The sequence below is a fragment of the Chroicocephalus ridibundus genome, chromosome 1, assembly GCF_963924245.1.
Source record: "Chroicocephalus ridibundus chromosome 1, bChrRid1.1, whole genome shotgun sequence".
In the NCBI taxonomy this organism is placed as follows: Eukaryota; Metazoa; Chordata; class Aves; order Charadriiformes; family Laridae; genus Chroicocephalus; species Chroicocephalus ridibundus.
This window is the reverse complement of record NC_086284.1, coordinates 78271207-78286485: the sequence shown is the minus strand read 5'-3', so window position 1 is coordinate 78286485 and position 15279 is coordinate 78271207. Positions and strand designations below refer to the sequence as shown.

Below are 15279 nucleotides of genomic sequence, written 5' to 3'. Positions count from 1 at the left end.
CTCACCAACTCTTCTGCATATTTCAAAATTACATTATTGTCTCTGGACTTCAGCCGGGGAAATAATTTAACTTCTCACAATTTTTGTCCTCGGCATAGTTGATACTCCCTAAATAACTAAAAAGATCAGCCTAAGAAGCTATTGGCTTAGAAGAAATAAGAAATGAATTAACAGAAGTGTGTTGCAATGTTAATCACTTTAGTCATAAAATTCTTCCAATTCTAAGCTTATCCAAAAAATATACAATATTCATCTGAGCAGATACAGAATTCCAAACATCCACCTTTTCCATAAATAATTGGCAGAGCAATCTACCAGTTGTTCATAGTTTGTTACAGACATTCCCAAATGCTCATAAAATTTGTTATAAGACTGGGTGATTTTATAAAATCGATCGATACAAAAGAAATGTTCACAATTTATTCTTCAGATAGAAGTGTCACGAGTTTATAGAGCTTCGACCCTCATAAATTTGGAATTCATGACAATTCATGAGCTGAATACCGAGATTGAGCATGCAACACTAAGAGCTGCTTTCAGGATTCAGCACAGTTTCTCCACAGCTTTATTCTCCCCATGATTGCTTACTGCCAAGCACCCCTTTACTGCCCGTCCCCGCAGCGGGGCACGCAGGTGACAGTCACACGGGGCTGGACATGGGGGCCACATCTGGACTGTTCACATCGAACGCACCTCGGGAATATTTCAAGCCATTGCGTAGGTTGTTAAATTTTTAACTGTTTCAGGGCACACTTTTAGCCTGACCAGGTGCCCAAGGAATTTGCAGGCATGGCTCCGGGATCAGCACTGGCCATGGATCAGTCCAGAAATGCCGGGTGCGTGTAACCAGCCTGCTGCCAGTGACTGCAAGCCCAATGGGCACAGCCCTTCAGTGCCAGCTGGCCCCTGCCAGGGAATAGTCCCCTGCATATTTAACTTACTAGCACAGAGGAAGCTTTAGGGGCAGCAGTACAGCTAAAATAACTTTCCTGTCAATCAACGGTCAATGAACAATTTAGCGAAGATGAAAGAACAAGTCTAACTTTTACAACCCAGTTGACTTCACACTTGTATTAATTTTTTCTTTCTAAAGTAACCATTACAGCATTTACTGATTTTAGATCCTTGGTAGAACAAAAGCAGGTAAAAAGGTCTGTGCACCTTCAGCCATCTTTTATTTGAGATCCATGAAAAACTGTACCTTTGAATTGCCGCCGATTCCCATTTTTCAGTTGCTGTCTCTCGCAGCACAACCCCAACAGACTCTGCTGCCACATAAACGATGCACAGGCCCGGCAGCGGTACCGTACAGTGGGGAAAAACAAACACCTCATGAGGGAAGGAGGAGGGAAGCAGGAAAATGCACGAAAAGCAAGGTGTGCAACACAGCGCAAATCAGCTGCGCTGACGTATGAGCTGTGGAGTGTCGTGGTTTCAGCTGGGATAGAGTTGACTTTCTTACTAGCAGCTGGTACAGCGCTGTGTTTTGGATTTAGGGTGAGAAATAGGGTTGACAGCACAGTGGTGTTTTTCACTTGTTGCCAGGCAGTCAAGGCCTTTTCTGCTCCTCACACCACCCCACCAGCCAATAGGCTGGGGGCACACAAAAGGTTGGGGGGGGCCAACAGCCAGGACAGCTGACCTCAATTGACCAAAAGAATATTCCATACCATGTGACGTCATGCTCAGCATATAAAGCTGGGGGAAGAAGAAGGAAGGAGGGACATTCAGAGTGATAGCGTTTGTCTTCCCAAGTAACCGTTACGCATGATGGAGCTCTACTTTCCTGGGCACGGCTGAACACCTGCCTGCCGATGGGAACCAGGGAATTAATTCCTTGTTTTGCTTTGCTTGTGCGTGCAGATTTTGCTTTACCATTAAACTGTCTTTATCTTAACCCACGAGTTTTCTCCCTTTTTGTCTTCTAATTTTCCTCCCCATCTGAACCGGGGAAAGTGAGCAAGCAGCTGCGTGGTCCTAGTTGCCGTCTGGGGCTAAACCACGAAACAAGTTCTGCATCATCTGCCACTTCTAACGTACGCCCTATGGGACTTCAGCTGGAGCACTGAATCAGGATCTTAGCACTGTCAACCACAGTGCCTTTCCCACAAAAAATTCTCTCCACCTTCCACTTGAGGGGACACCCCACAGGGGAGTCAGGGTGAGAGCTCCGCTGGGTCTTGGGGAACGCGTGGGCCAGGGGAAAGGGATCAGCCTGACCATGGTCCCTCGCGGACCAGCTGCCACTGACAGTAGGATTCATGGAGTTGGGAAGTGGAACAACTGAGAAGTAAATCTCAGTAAATTTTACTCACCATCCCTTCTCTCCAAACTTCTCATGGCTTTTTCCCTCCCAAGCAGAGACTGCTTTAGCCCTTGGCTTCTCAATTATACCCAATTGGAAGTCAGCCACCTGGACTGGTCATGCTGTTCTTCCAAGTGTATATGGCAATCTAGTGTAGGCATCAGGAGCGTGATTCATCAGACCAAGGGTGGACATACACATCTGAACAAGCTGTCTAGACTCCATTTATCATTTACTGAAACAGATACTTCTACCAAGTGACTCATCTCACACTAAAGCTGCTCTCTGAAATGAATGGTACGCCAGAAAGCGTGCATTTCCCTCCATTAATTGCAAAGAGAGTTCAGATGTGCTTCAGACATGGCCACAATACTACAGACACCTAAAGTTAATGAGGTGAAGCCCAGTCATTGTTGCTCTATATAGGGAATAAAGTAATCCAGAAATGAGAATATCACAGCCCAAGATATGTTGTAGCTGGATTAATATAATCAAAGTTTTATTTAAAACAGCACTGTAGTTCCCATAGCATGTTTCAGTTGTCATTTAATACAGTAAATACAGTTGAATGAAATACTAGCATTTGTAGTATCTCTCTTAAGTGTCCACTTGACAAATCAGGATGTACCACAATGGGAGCATGAGATACTACATAGACTTTATGTAATTACTTCACAGTTTAACCATCGATTTCCTCAGGAAACACTGTCAATCTGTTCAGGCCAAAACCTATCCCTTTCAAATGCAATGTGCTATGCTTAAATTACAGGATTAAAGATTTGTCTTTATTCAAAAATGTTCACTTGTTCAAACCTTTAAAATACCGATCTCATTTGACCTCTAACATTTATAATCAGCTTTATATTACGTTTGTGCTATATATCACTCAGGCCACTACCTTACCCAGTAACGCTTATGGGCTGAATAGCAAGGTACCTGGGTGATGGAACTTACAGACCTGGAACAAGAGCAGTATTTGCGGGATCAGTCACCAAGACTCCTACCAGATAAACTGAAGGCAAACCCCCTTCCAGCTCGTTTGGTTCTGCTGCACAGGAGGTGCAGGGTTGTTCAAAATTCGTTTCTTGCTAGAAGCAGGTGTCACCTTGCCCATTTCTAGGCATCAGCTACGCCTCCTTGGCAAGCAGAAAGCTCATAGTCCTTGTAGCCTTTTGCTCCCTCACAGCTTTTCGGCCTGGGAAGGCTGAGCCAAGCAGCTGTCCCCAGCCCCAGGGAAGAAGCAATGGTGAGCAGTGGTGTTCCAGGAGACTCCCAATCTCAAATCTTCTCTTCACCGCATTAAAAGTGCAAGCGTGGCCATATGTGTCATTTTTGAGTTTCCTGGAACAGTACAAATTTACAGAGACACATAAGGAACACCTTCAGATCAAAGTCTTATTTATCCACTTATCCACGGGTACAAACCACAAGATTTAACAGGTATAAACCAAAAGAAACACCCTACTGGATCACACCAGTGGTCCCTCCAACCAGTATTCTGACTCCAGCAGTGGCAGCAGGGTACATTATTTAGAGCAAGTATGTAAGCCTACCATTTTCCACAGTCTGTTCCCTCTCATACATCCCAAGAACTGAGTCATTTCATTTGGAAGTTGAAGTTTTCCCTAGTGTGGCCTCCTCAGCTTTTCTCCCGAGGTGTGCAAGGATTTTATCGCAGTGCTTGTTTTCTTGTTGAATTGAGGCAGTTTACCAGGACTTCTAATACAATATTTTTAACGATATAAATACAATGATGCTACTACTGTGTGAGTCCTGGAATGCCTATACCATATTTAAAACAACAGCAGTGTTTAGATATGTTTTCCTTGACCTGACCTCCAGCCATTCATTATAACCTTGAACACAGAGCATCTGACTCTGCCGCTCTCTCTCCACACCAGGAGATACTGCCTGCCTGCTGAGAGCATTTCGTCTCTATTTCCTGAGATGCCTGTCAGCACCCACAGCCTTCTTTCTAGCCTTAGCATCCTCCTTTGGCTTATATTTAGACTTTGAAGAGTAAATTGTTCCTAGTCTGCCAGGTATCAGAAAGGGATATTCCCCGACAAACAGCATCCTCGTTGTATTTTCGAGGATTCGGGTTGCGTTTTGCTTTTCTTGCTGGCCCTGTTACATCTTCCATTTGACTTAACTCTCTGTGCTGAGGCAAAATAATACCTCATCAGTAATGTGAGTATGCTATTAAAAATATTACACACAGTTGCCTTCTTTGTTATAGGTTGCAAGTCTAATGGTGTTCTATATCATCTTCCTCAGGTCTTGGATACTAAAAGCTCTTGGTTACTGTGAGGATCTCAGCTTTCACTGCAAAAAGGGGGAATTTCTACCCCTCCTTGTTGCAAAGGAAAGCTTGAAAACATTATTTTGTCAAAAAAAAAAAAAATCTGGAATCAGTTTAATATAAAATGCAGGCTCATGATTTTTGTGATTATACATCACTTAGGCAGGGGTGGGGGGGACGGGACACCGATTCATTATTTCTGCATGTTTGCAAGTGGCAATACCGACTGTGGAAATTTCATCTTTGGGAATGCTTTGTCACCGATGTCCTCAGAGCGGTAATAACACCGTTCTCCCATTAGTTTGTGTGAATAAGAACAGTCCCACAGTCTAATTCATTCTCTCTGCAGCTTTGGACCCTGATCTTGCAAGCTGTATTTTGTACCCATGAAAAGCGCTGCAGTGATATGCAGCAGTGCTACGCACAGGTAAGAAGCCCTGTCTGTGCAAAATAATACATCCTGCAGCTAAGCAAACTGAGTGCAAAAATTGGGAGACATTTAATTTAGCTATATGAAATTTGCCTTTATAGAAATCACAGTATGTTCAAACTCTGAGTCATTAAAACAGAGGACAACGTAATACAGAATTCCTGTTCCCTAATTGTCATTTACTCCAAAAGTCAAAGGATGCACCTCTTCCCACACCCTCCCTCCTGAAGACACACAAACACCAGCATAGAAATAAAAAGAGGTATTTTAATGGGAAATATGAAAGGCTGATACCTTCCTTTCGGTCCCATTAGGTGGAGCTCTCAGACAACAAGAAATGAATTAAAAAAAATAACCCAGCAGGCACCCTTAGGAATTATTAGTACTGTACTATGCAGGTATTTTTCCCTGCCGAGAGCTCTCTCCTCTTGATAGAATTCATTTGTAGCCAACTAGAAAGCTTATTACATGCTTTCAAAGCTACTATTACTCAGCAACCTGCCTGTACAACTACGTTTTCATTAACTGAACGCATTACCAAGATCAAGCTGCAAACTTTGGAGGTACGTGTTACATCAGTGGGGTCAACATAAATAATAAATAACCAGACCGACAGAGAAATAGTTACGGAAATAGAGAAGCAGAGCAGCTAAAGAATTTAAGAGCAATACATAAAAATCAGAACATTCCAGCAAGTGCTCGACCTCGCTTCGATTAATGATAAAAGTCCCCTGACGTTAATGGCGCAGGATTCAGCTGAAAAACTGGCCATGCAGACACAAAGACGTAATAGAAATGGAAATGGCAGAATGTTTGTAACCTGATTTTCTGATGCTTTCCGGTTCTAGTTTCTACTCTTGTTTTGATGTCATACTTCATGTATACATTCTTAAAAAGTTTTGGGGCAGCTCTCCCAGTTCCTACGCAAGGGGAAGGACAAAGATAACCCTGTGTAAAGTACTCTACAAGCAAAGGGCAGAATGATGGGTGCATATTTGCAAGGCTATTGGCTCTTACACCAGTTGTTCATTATGTGCAGTAACTCAGCAATGTCAAGATTTTTGCCGATAAATGGCTGTGGTTGGCAAAATGGGAAAGAGGAAAACAATGTTGTGTAGACAATTATCAGAATTAACAGAAATTAGCAGAGATTGTCCAGATATATATGGTAGGAAAGAGTCTGAACTGGTTCCTGTTAGACTCTACACCTTATTTAAGAGAAATGATGGACTCAATGTAATCGTTTCAACTGTGATTAAACCCTGCTAGTTTTATCTTTTATGAAGGCAAACATGACACTTTTGTAATTGACCCTTTCAATAAAGCTCAGCCTCTCTCCTAGCTTTATCCATGATACAAAAATATGATAGTCTCATGAGCATTGAGGTACGGTGCTGGAAGGTGATTTTTATTTTGTGTTTGAGTATCATCCACCTAGTTCCAGGTTTTGCAACAAAACCTTTTGCAAACACTTGAACAGTCTGAAAGTCTGTTCCATTTTCAGACTTCTTAAAACCTGAACTTGCACCCAAAGTAAACACCATTTAGCATCTTGTGCTAAAATAAATACGATGCAGTGCCTGTGAGACATGATCGTTTCTATGTTGAAATCACTTGACCTCATTATTTGATGGGCTTTAATTTTACACACTTCTCCTACTAATATGGACTGCTGCAATTAAGAAGAGTGTCTGCCCCCTAACAGTGAAGGTTTCTCCCTCACTTCCATGTTATTCTGCTCTGCACATTTCCCCAGAGGAATGTTCTGTGATCAGGATGATCTTTTAAGCTTTTAATTTTTTCCCACTGGAACTGCCCCAAACCAGCCGCTGACATAGAATCATAGAATCACAGAATATGTTGGGTTGGAAGGGACCTTCAAAGGCCATCTAGTCCAACATGAGAAAGGTGCCACAGGTCAGAATCTGACCTTTCCTTCTTGACACTGACACCATGGACCAAGATTGATCTGGTCATACTGGGCAACACGCGCTGGTTCCGGTGGCTGCAGCTGTAGCTTCTGCAACCTGTTACAGATGCAGAGGGCATAAAAAGCCAGAGCTTCAGAAGCACATCTTATTTTTAACTTCCCCTCACCTGCCTTCAGGATGGCTTTAATGACTACAGCACATGTACGCAGTTTTCAAATTCTGCTCTGAGTCTGTTCCTCTTTCAGATGGTACTATGTATCTATGGTATGGAGATGCTCCATTCTCTGTCATGTATGGCTACTCATAGCCTCTACTGTACTCATCCTGAGACCCCTAACTCTAATGGAGGGAGTTATTATTATCCCTATTTTACGCCTTCAGGCTAGTGACTTCTTTAGCGTTATCCAGGCATCCTGCAGCAGAGTAGGAAACTGAACCTGACTCTGGCACATCCTACCTCTGCCCATTGACTTTCAAGGTGACATTACACAAACAGGTGAGCACAGGTCTGATTTAAGCTTCAAGAGAGAGAACAAAGGTTAGGGCAGTCTTCCCCCGCTTGCCCAGATACCTGAGAGAAGCAAGCAGAGGGGCCAAGACAGTGGAGAGCTGAAGCACTCAGTGCCACGCGGTGCGCGTCTGATACAGTCCTGTAGGCAGAGAACACAGCTGGTAAGGTTCATCTAGCCAGGCATCCCAGAAGCACCATGCCAATTTTCCCAGTGTGAAACAAAAATCTCCCTTCAAATCTGAAATTTCTCCACCAAGAACTTCTTTTTAGGAGATGAGTGGTTTTTACTGGAAATTTTTACAGCAGAAAATTCTCAACTATCCACTATACACCCCCTTAATTCCCCTCCATCTTCCCAGTGCCCATGCCCCTGAATGGGCAAGAATGTTCTCTTAGCCATGATTCAGTAGTTCCCTAAAGTACAGTCTGGTTAAAAGACAGACAATCTATCTTAACTACTGAGATTTCCATAAAGTTCAATTAAAAGTGTCAAGCTATTGTGACTAGCTTTGTCAAGATGTGGGTGACAAGCTCTGTTGCACAGCAAAAATGTGCTCGTTTCACCAAATGCTGGGGAGGAATGTCAGGGTGCTGCTTCTCAGGCGGCTGCAGGCACACAAACCTTCTGGCTGTAGCTCCTCAGCTTCATCTGACCCATGTGCCCAGAACTGAGTCACCTCTTGGAGAGGGAGAGCCGGAGAAGACGGCCAGGGCAGGTGCTCGGGGCTCAGAAGGAAAACAGGCTGATCTCGGTAAGAAAACTAATAGCATTCACACAGCCCAAATCCCGATGTGTCCCTGATCTCGCTGCATCGCTCTCTTTCTTTCATTCACCTGATCCGGACAAGGTGCTTTGAAGAGAACATAAATGCACTTCTCTTGACTTCTCTTCGTCTATCCTTTCGGAAAAGTGCTCAGTGCTTGCACAGTGTATCCCAATATGGTTTTCTTTTTGAATATCTATTTCAGAAAACACACCCCTACTGCAGCACAGTGCAGCCTATAGCAATGAAGAGGAATAATAACACAGTCCTTAAAGACAGATCAGGCATTCTAAGTGCGATACTTGGGGCAAACTTGAATCTGAAGGGCTTCTATATTTCATCAAAAAATTATTTTCTCACAGTCTCACAACAGGTCATAGGATGTTAGAAATTTCTGCTAGTAATTATGTGGGAGTAAATTTGATTAGCTGGATTCATTATACTTCTTAAAACCAAACTTTTGCTTGCTCCGAATAAATGCAGCCTCCTATTAAGTAATAGTCCCCTCCTATTACGCTTCATTATGACCTCATCCTGACAATGGCCGCGTGTCCACTGTCGAACACAGGTCCTTTGCGAGGACCCGCAGATGCTGTGACAAACACAGCTGCTCAGCCAGGTTACACGCTTCACTCGGGACTGATCTGTTCAAAACCTGGTAATCCTGCACATTTGTTTAAACAAGTGGCTCTGGCATGACCAGCCCTGACCTACTTTCCCCAATGCTTCACTTGTTCCACACACGTCGCAGCTTTCCTCCGACCAGCCTTCAAACGCAGGCTGCCTTTTGCTGTCTGTTGGCAAAATGCTCGAAACAAGGCCGGGGAGGGGGCTGGGGGGAGGCAGACGCCAACAGCACTCTGCTGCACAGAGCAGAAAGTACGACGTTATCGCCAGCACCCGGCAAAACCAGTGGTAACCCCTCCGCTCCTTGGGTCAGCTGGGGATTCGTTTCCCTCAGCTCGCTGCTTTGGCTTTTTATTGCACAGAAACAGAGGAGCAAGTCCAACATAAATGCCCGACTCTTGCAAAACGAAGAATTCTGTAGAAGAAAATACGCAATTAAAGGGTAACGTGTCTAATGTCTCTTTACTAATAGCAAGAGGTAGATGGAAGTCAAAACTAGCTCACTCCCTGCAGAGTACATCTCTCTTCATCTTTAAATAGACCCACAATAGAGCCTTCTGTTGGTCACATCAATCTCTTTCACATTGCACATGAGCTATCATTTTCGTTCAGGACATTTTTCTGCTCTTTAAATGACAGCTTGATTGTTGGAGCCAATCTCCATCACCGCAAAACTGTTCATCTAGTGGTACTGGTGAGTGGGGCTATTAGTCCCGAAGCCCTCTTGTGTGGCCGCTGGCTACAGAAAATGATTTTAAGTTGAATGGAGCCAGTTTTGATGTCCAATATCCAAATCTTTACCTCAGAAGTGGTTCTCTAAAGGTGCATGTCAGAACAGAAAGCTTCCCCCCCCGCCAGCTCTTCCACTGACCTCCTCAGTACGATGTCGGGCAATTCCTAGATGCTTTGCAAATAGCTCGCCTCTGGTTTTGGTTCCCAGCAGAAATTTTTCATTCCAAACGTGTGGTATAAAAGGACAGTTTATACTTCAGTGCAAATAAAAAATCCATAACTCAAGGTATTGGTAGAATGCTCATGTAGGAGAGTGTAGGATGAGTTAAGGGAAGGGAAGGGAAGGGAAGGGAAGGGAAGGGAAGGGAAGGGAAGGGAAGGGAAGGGAAGGGAAGGGAAGGGAAGGGAAGGGAAGGGAAGGGAAGGGAAGGGAAGGGAAGGGAAGGGAAGGGAAGGGAAGGGAAGGGAAGGGAAGGGAAGGGAAGGGAAGGGAAGGGAAGGGAAGGGAAGGGAAGGGAAGGGAAGGGAAGGGAAGGGAAGGGAAGGGAAGGGTGATGTCTAATTAATTGACTTAGTTCTCTCTTTCTGCACTAAAGGATGAAAGACTGGTTAGCATATCTGAAAAGAGTCAAACAGAAAAATCTTTATTGATCGACTTCGACACTATTGTATCAGGTAGGAAGGAGAAGGCATGAAAACAAATCTCTTTTGGAATCTGATGGAAACATAGCTGGGCTATATTAACTACCTCTTTGGATGGACATGTGCCTAACATAAGCTCTCCTCTGTCCTCTGATACAAAAGGCACGTATCAAAAGCGCTGATGGACAACTAGGTCAGAGATGCCGCCTTTGCCCCTCCTTTTCCTGAACTCCCTTGCTGAGTTTATTCCATGTTTTCAAATTCCTGCAGATAAAACCGAAGAACAAAAGTGCAGCTGGGGTTTGCGCAAGTGGCAATTTGAAGAGTACCTTCATTCTCTAAACAGCTTGACTTTTCTCGTCAGGGAAGCGTACCTGTCAAACCACATGTTCCTCCTCCCTGAGCTCCAATAACAGGTGGCTGAAATCTGAAAAGGGCTGATATTCCAGAACATGCCGTATTTAGCGAAGGTACATTCACAACAATACAGCAATGCAATCATATCCACTTTCTCCTCCTCCTGGACAGCAGAATTAAGTAAATCACCCAAACTTGGGAGAATCAGTGCTACAGGCAGGAGCAGGACTGAACTTTCCCGAGTCCCAACCCCACTGCGTGACCACAGGGCCATATAACTTGCTCTCGTGGTCTGCCAGGACCGCCCCGAGCTGCTCTGGCGGACAATGACATCAGGAATAAATCCATCTGGGATCAAACACAGCTTTAGCTAGATACAGAAAGAAATTCAGGCTGGGGAAAAGAGCGAACACGTTCCCTATGGCCAGGCCACGCTTGTTCCTGCACCACCACACGGACCATTTTCCCTCTTTTTCTGGGAGGGCGTGTCAGGTTCGGATTAGGAGCAGCACAAGGACAGCCCCAGCAGTAAGTGTGTGAGGGAATAGCACAAACACCGCCCCAAACGTAATTGCCTGTGCCATGAGCCAGATGCCCTGCAAGATGCCTAAGGGGCCTCTGAGTAAACCCAAAGGCAAAAAGAATCGTCCGTCCTCATTTTCCTTCTCCCATGGAAAGGTAGGAGGGCTTGTGTTGACGGCTTCAGGAGAGTCTGGGAAAGTAAAGCGACCTGATTTTCTGTTCTGATTGGAGCCTTCAATTTGATAAAGATCCATTCTTACAGCCTTGTGTTGTTTTAGTCGCTTTTTCTTGCCTTTTTTTTCCCAAACGCTCTAACCTGGAAAGTGGAACTCCAGTACCCCAGGAGGGTATTACTGACGTGATGCAGCATGACAATATCTAACTCCTGTCTCCTTCCTGCATTTCTACTCTCGAGTATTCTGTAAAGAACATCTTTTTTTCAGAGCTGTGTGGTGCCGAGGACTCATTTCTTCTGTTCTTTACTGTGGCCAATAAGTTTTTCTTTTCCCCATAAATGACCGTTACTCAATACCTCTCCTTGCTGTGAATCGTTCCAAACTGTAAAGTTTTACACCGCCTTACATTAAGCTGCGTCTTCTGAATAATGCAGGTGGGTTATGAACCCTTATATTTTGAGTTTTCTCGTGACTTTGGGTCATCCAAACAGCTGAGCAGAGGGAGGTCCATTAATTAGCATCATTGAGACCTTGTTTTCTGGCTCCTCCTTACGAGAGGGAGATTTGTTTTGTTTGTTTGATTGCTCTTCATGCCGCATGTTCACGTCTGCCCAGGCTTTTATGCTGTGCCCGTCCTCGTGAAACGTGAGATGACTGATAACTCTCTTCTAATTCACAGAAGAGATAGTGTCTCGGCAGCAGCACATTTTGGCCTAAAAAGCAGTGTTTGAGGCCTGACATGTAATCTATGGATTTGTCCAACCTAATTAGTGCCACTTGAATCAGTGTTTTTATGATACAGGCACACATCCACTCAGAAAATCACTAAAGCTACAAAGTCTGCTGCCAGGCAGTCGTGGTCACTTCTGGCTTGAATATGATTTGAAAGACGCTCTAGAGTTACAAGGCTCTGAAACACACCATCAGCCCCTTCAACAACGTTATTTTCCTATGACTCTGTTCATAGTCAAGTACTCTTTTATTAGATTAGACTCCAGTTTTCACTAATTTCATTGTACTTTCTTGTAATTGGGTAAAATTCTGTTTTTTTTGAAGTCGGTGATAAAACTTCTACAGCAAAAAAATACTGACTGTATCTATTTTTAAAACAATAGACTGAGAGTTAGGCTAAATTAATATGCTTTGAGCACTGTGCAGCAATGCCAGACAAATTGCCATACTCAAGCTCGCTTGTTGACAGTTGCCTTTAGTATTTCCAACACTTGTGTCCCTCTTTAGTGCAAACACATTCCAGGAACAGTTGGCCATGTGCATTCATTGGGCATCTTAGACATGGTTCTGACACTCCTTCTCCAAGGAATTGTTCTGTGAGTCTCAAAATCATTCTAATAAACCAGAATATACCTCCTTACGATTTTTTTGCATCTAAATCTAAAATTTAAAATCTAAATCTAAAATTCCCATGAAACCATTGAAAACTGGACATGCAATGAAAGATCATATATAGAAATGACCAGCCTGTGTTTGTATATCTGGACTGGAGTCTCCTACAGCTAATACCAGTGTAAATCACAAGACTTTCACTGACACCCCTGAAGTTTAGGAAAAGCAACTGCCCTAAAAAAGAAAGGGATTAGGGTGGCTGGATGTTTCCATTGGTAAAAGAATTAAAAGATGTCATTTATTTCAACCCGAACTCACCAGATTTCTTCCTGATCTGTCCCTGCCTTCACTGCAAGAGGAAAATACACTGGGTTTGCATTGCTGCCGGTTGCGGATTTATGGTGGGAGAGGATTAGTAGTTATGACTCCTCCAATGTTGGCACAAGCCTTACCCACCACCACAGACCACCATTTGTTCCCATCTCAAACACCACAGCCCATTCCCGGGGATTCCGTGGCTTCAGATCCCCTCCCAGACCAGGGACGTGCTGTGAGCTGACAGGATTTGTCCCCATTAGTGGAATCTGTAGCGACATAAACTGGGCAAGCCTGGGAACATAAAACCGACCCGGCTTTTCAAATAGGTTATAGCCGGTCTGAATAAATGCCCTGGCAGGACTGGACAGCCCAAAGGGTGCTGTGATAATTTCATACTGGCTAAGGTTGCCTGTGAATTTAACAAGAAACAGTCCGGTCTCCTTGTGTCATCTATGTTGCATAAGCATTCGGTACATTAGCACGGGATTTAATTTGGGCTTTTAAAGCCGCCTGCGTTAGCTTGTGACTGTGGGTCTTTTCACCCAGCTTTTGTGCATGTTCTTCCTTGCAGACGTGTATTTGCTGCAGCACATTTTCAAAGGGAATTGAGAAATAGAAAACTAAAAGCTACATGTATTAGTATTCCTTTTTAATTTAATATCAGCTTACAAGGTGGAAATTAAAATGATTTTTCTGTCACTGTTATCTCTCTTCACTTGGCAAGATCGATTTCCTTCTTCCCCACTGCTTACTAATAAGACATCTGAAAACTAAGATGGTTTTTATGTTTACTTCCTTGTTTAAATCAGCTTTCTCAACTAAGGACAGCTTTGGCAATATATTTGCTTTTTAACTTGTGATTTCTGTGTTGGCTCAGACTCTGCCAGTGACAGAACATCAAACACGGAGAGGCTATATATTTTTAATTACTCAGGGATGCCCTTGTGCATAAGTACATGCAAATTAAACAAGCAGAATTCAAAACCTGTTTGGAACAGATTGCACACGTTACACAATCAGTCACATTTTGGGCTCAGAAATGATGGTGCACTATTTTGCTTCTCCTGCTGACAAGTACGGAGGTATCAGACATGGCTCAGTACAGAGTCGTGCCATCGCTACTGCTCCGTCTGACACTGCTGGGTTTGGTACCACTTTCTCGAGAGCTGGCAAGCCAAGGCAGGCGGATGGCAAGGCACGAGTGCTCGAGTGTGAGAATCATCTGAGCAACTAGTCTACGTGGAATTACACCTTCCTACAAAGGCAAGACTAACGCCCAGCAAGACGATTAGAAAAAATATGACGGTTTTGATGTCTCAAAGAATCTGATGTAAGCACCTAACCGCCTGCCTCCAGAACCTAGCCCTCCTTGGCAACGGGGAGGATAAACTACTGAGCAAAGTTGTTGCTTGGAGTCACAGCTGCATTTTAAGAACTTGGTACTTGTACCCCAGTAGCATTACAGCACCAGCCAAGACGTAATTATTTCCAAAGAGTTCAGTGAAAATCTCGCCACGTAAGGCAGTCACACCAAAAGGAAAAGAAGGGAAACATGGACATCTGCGTATTGCAGATGAGGAACTAAAACACTAGAGACAAAGGCAGCAGGGTGGGTATCCCTAAGGAGCTGACTGTTCGTCCTGCACGAAAAAGCTGAGCTTTTTAAAAAAGTCGAGTAATGTGTCCTGTAACACGTTCGCTTGGGATATTATCTCATACCCTTTAGTCATTTCACTGTGTCAAAAATCTTATTTATCAGCCTAGCATTTCTCTTTCATATTTTCTTTCCATTGCCCTTTCTTAAATCCCCATGCTCAGCATTAATAAGTTTTTTTTCCTCTAGGGTGTTTATGCCTGGGAATACCTATATAGCATTATCTTACCTTCTTCCTCTCAAACTTGATTATCCTTTGTTTATCCAGTTTATAGGTATTGAAGTTTTAATCTTTCCTTCTCCCTCTTGATAAAGTTGCTCTTGTCCTTCTCGGGGGGATGATGTCTCAAGGGTTCTTTCAGCCCTATCTTGCAAGGTTCCGTGACTTTCTTCTGTGTTTCTGTATTTTTGATACTGTTGCAACCAGAACTGAAATCCAGCCTTCTGAAATACCTTCTGTGAAGAGGCACCTGGCTTTTGCTCCCACTAGACATCCAAGGTGACAACCCCTAGCATTGCACCAGAAGTGGCTTATGCCGTACAAGCGGCCTGTGTCCCACCGTGTGTGCTCTTGCTGGCCATCTGCATGGCTGACCCGAGGCAAGGGCGCCTGCCATCTCTGCTTGCCCCCCAACACAGGGCTGGTCCTGGGGCACCTCGTTCC

General features: G+C 43.9%; 1 long non-coding RNA gene across 1 annotated transcript; it reads right to left on the bottom strand.

The window, feature by feature from the left end:
- Positions 1–3030: 3030 nt before the first annotated feature.
- LOC134522711 (uncharacterized) lies at positions 3031–15048 on the bottom strand. The gene is made up of 3 exons (XR_010073117.1): positions 14845–15048; positions 7540–7618; positions 3031–3646 (listed from the first exon to the last, which is right to left on the bottom strand). It is a non-coding gene; the product is annotated as an uncharacterized LOC134522711 (long non-coding RNA).
- Between the last annotated feature and the right edge of the window lie 231 nt (positions 15049–15279).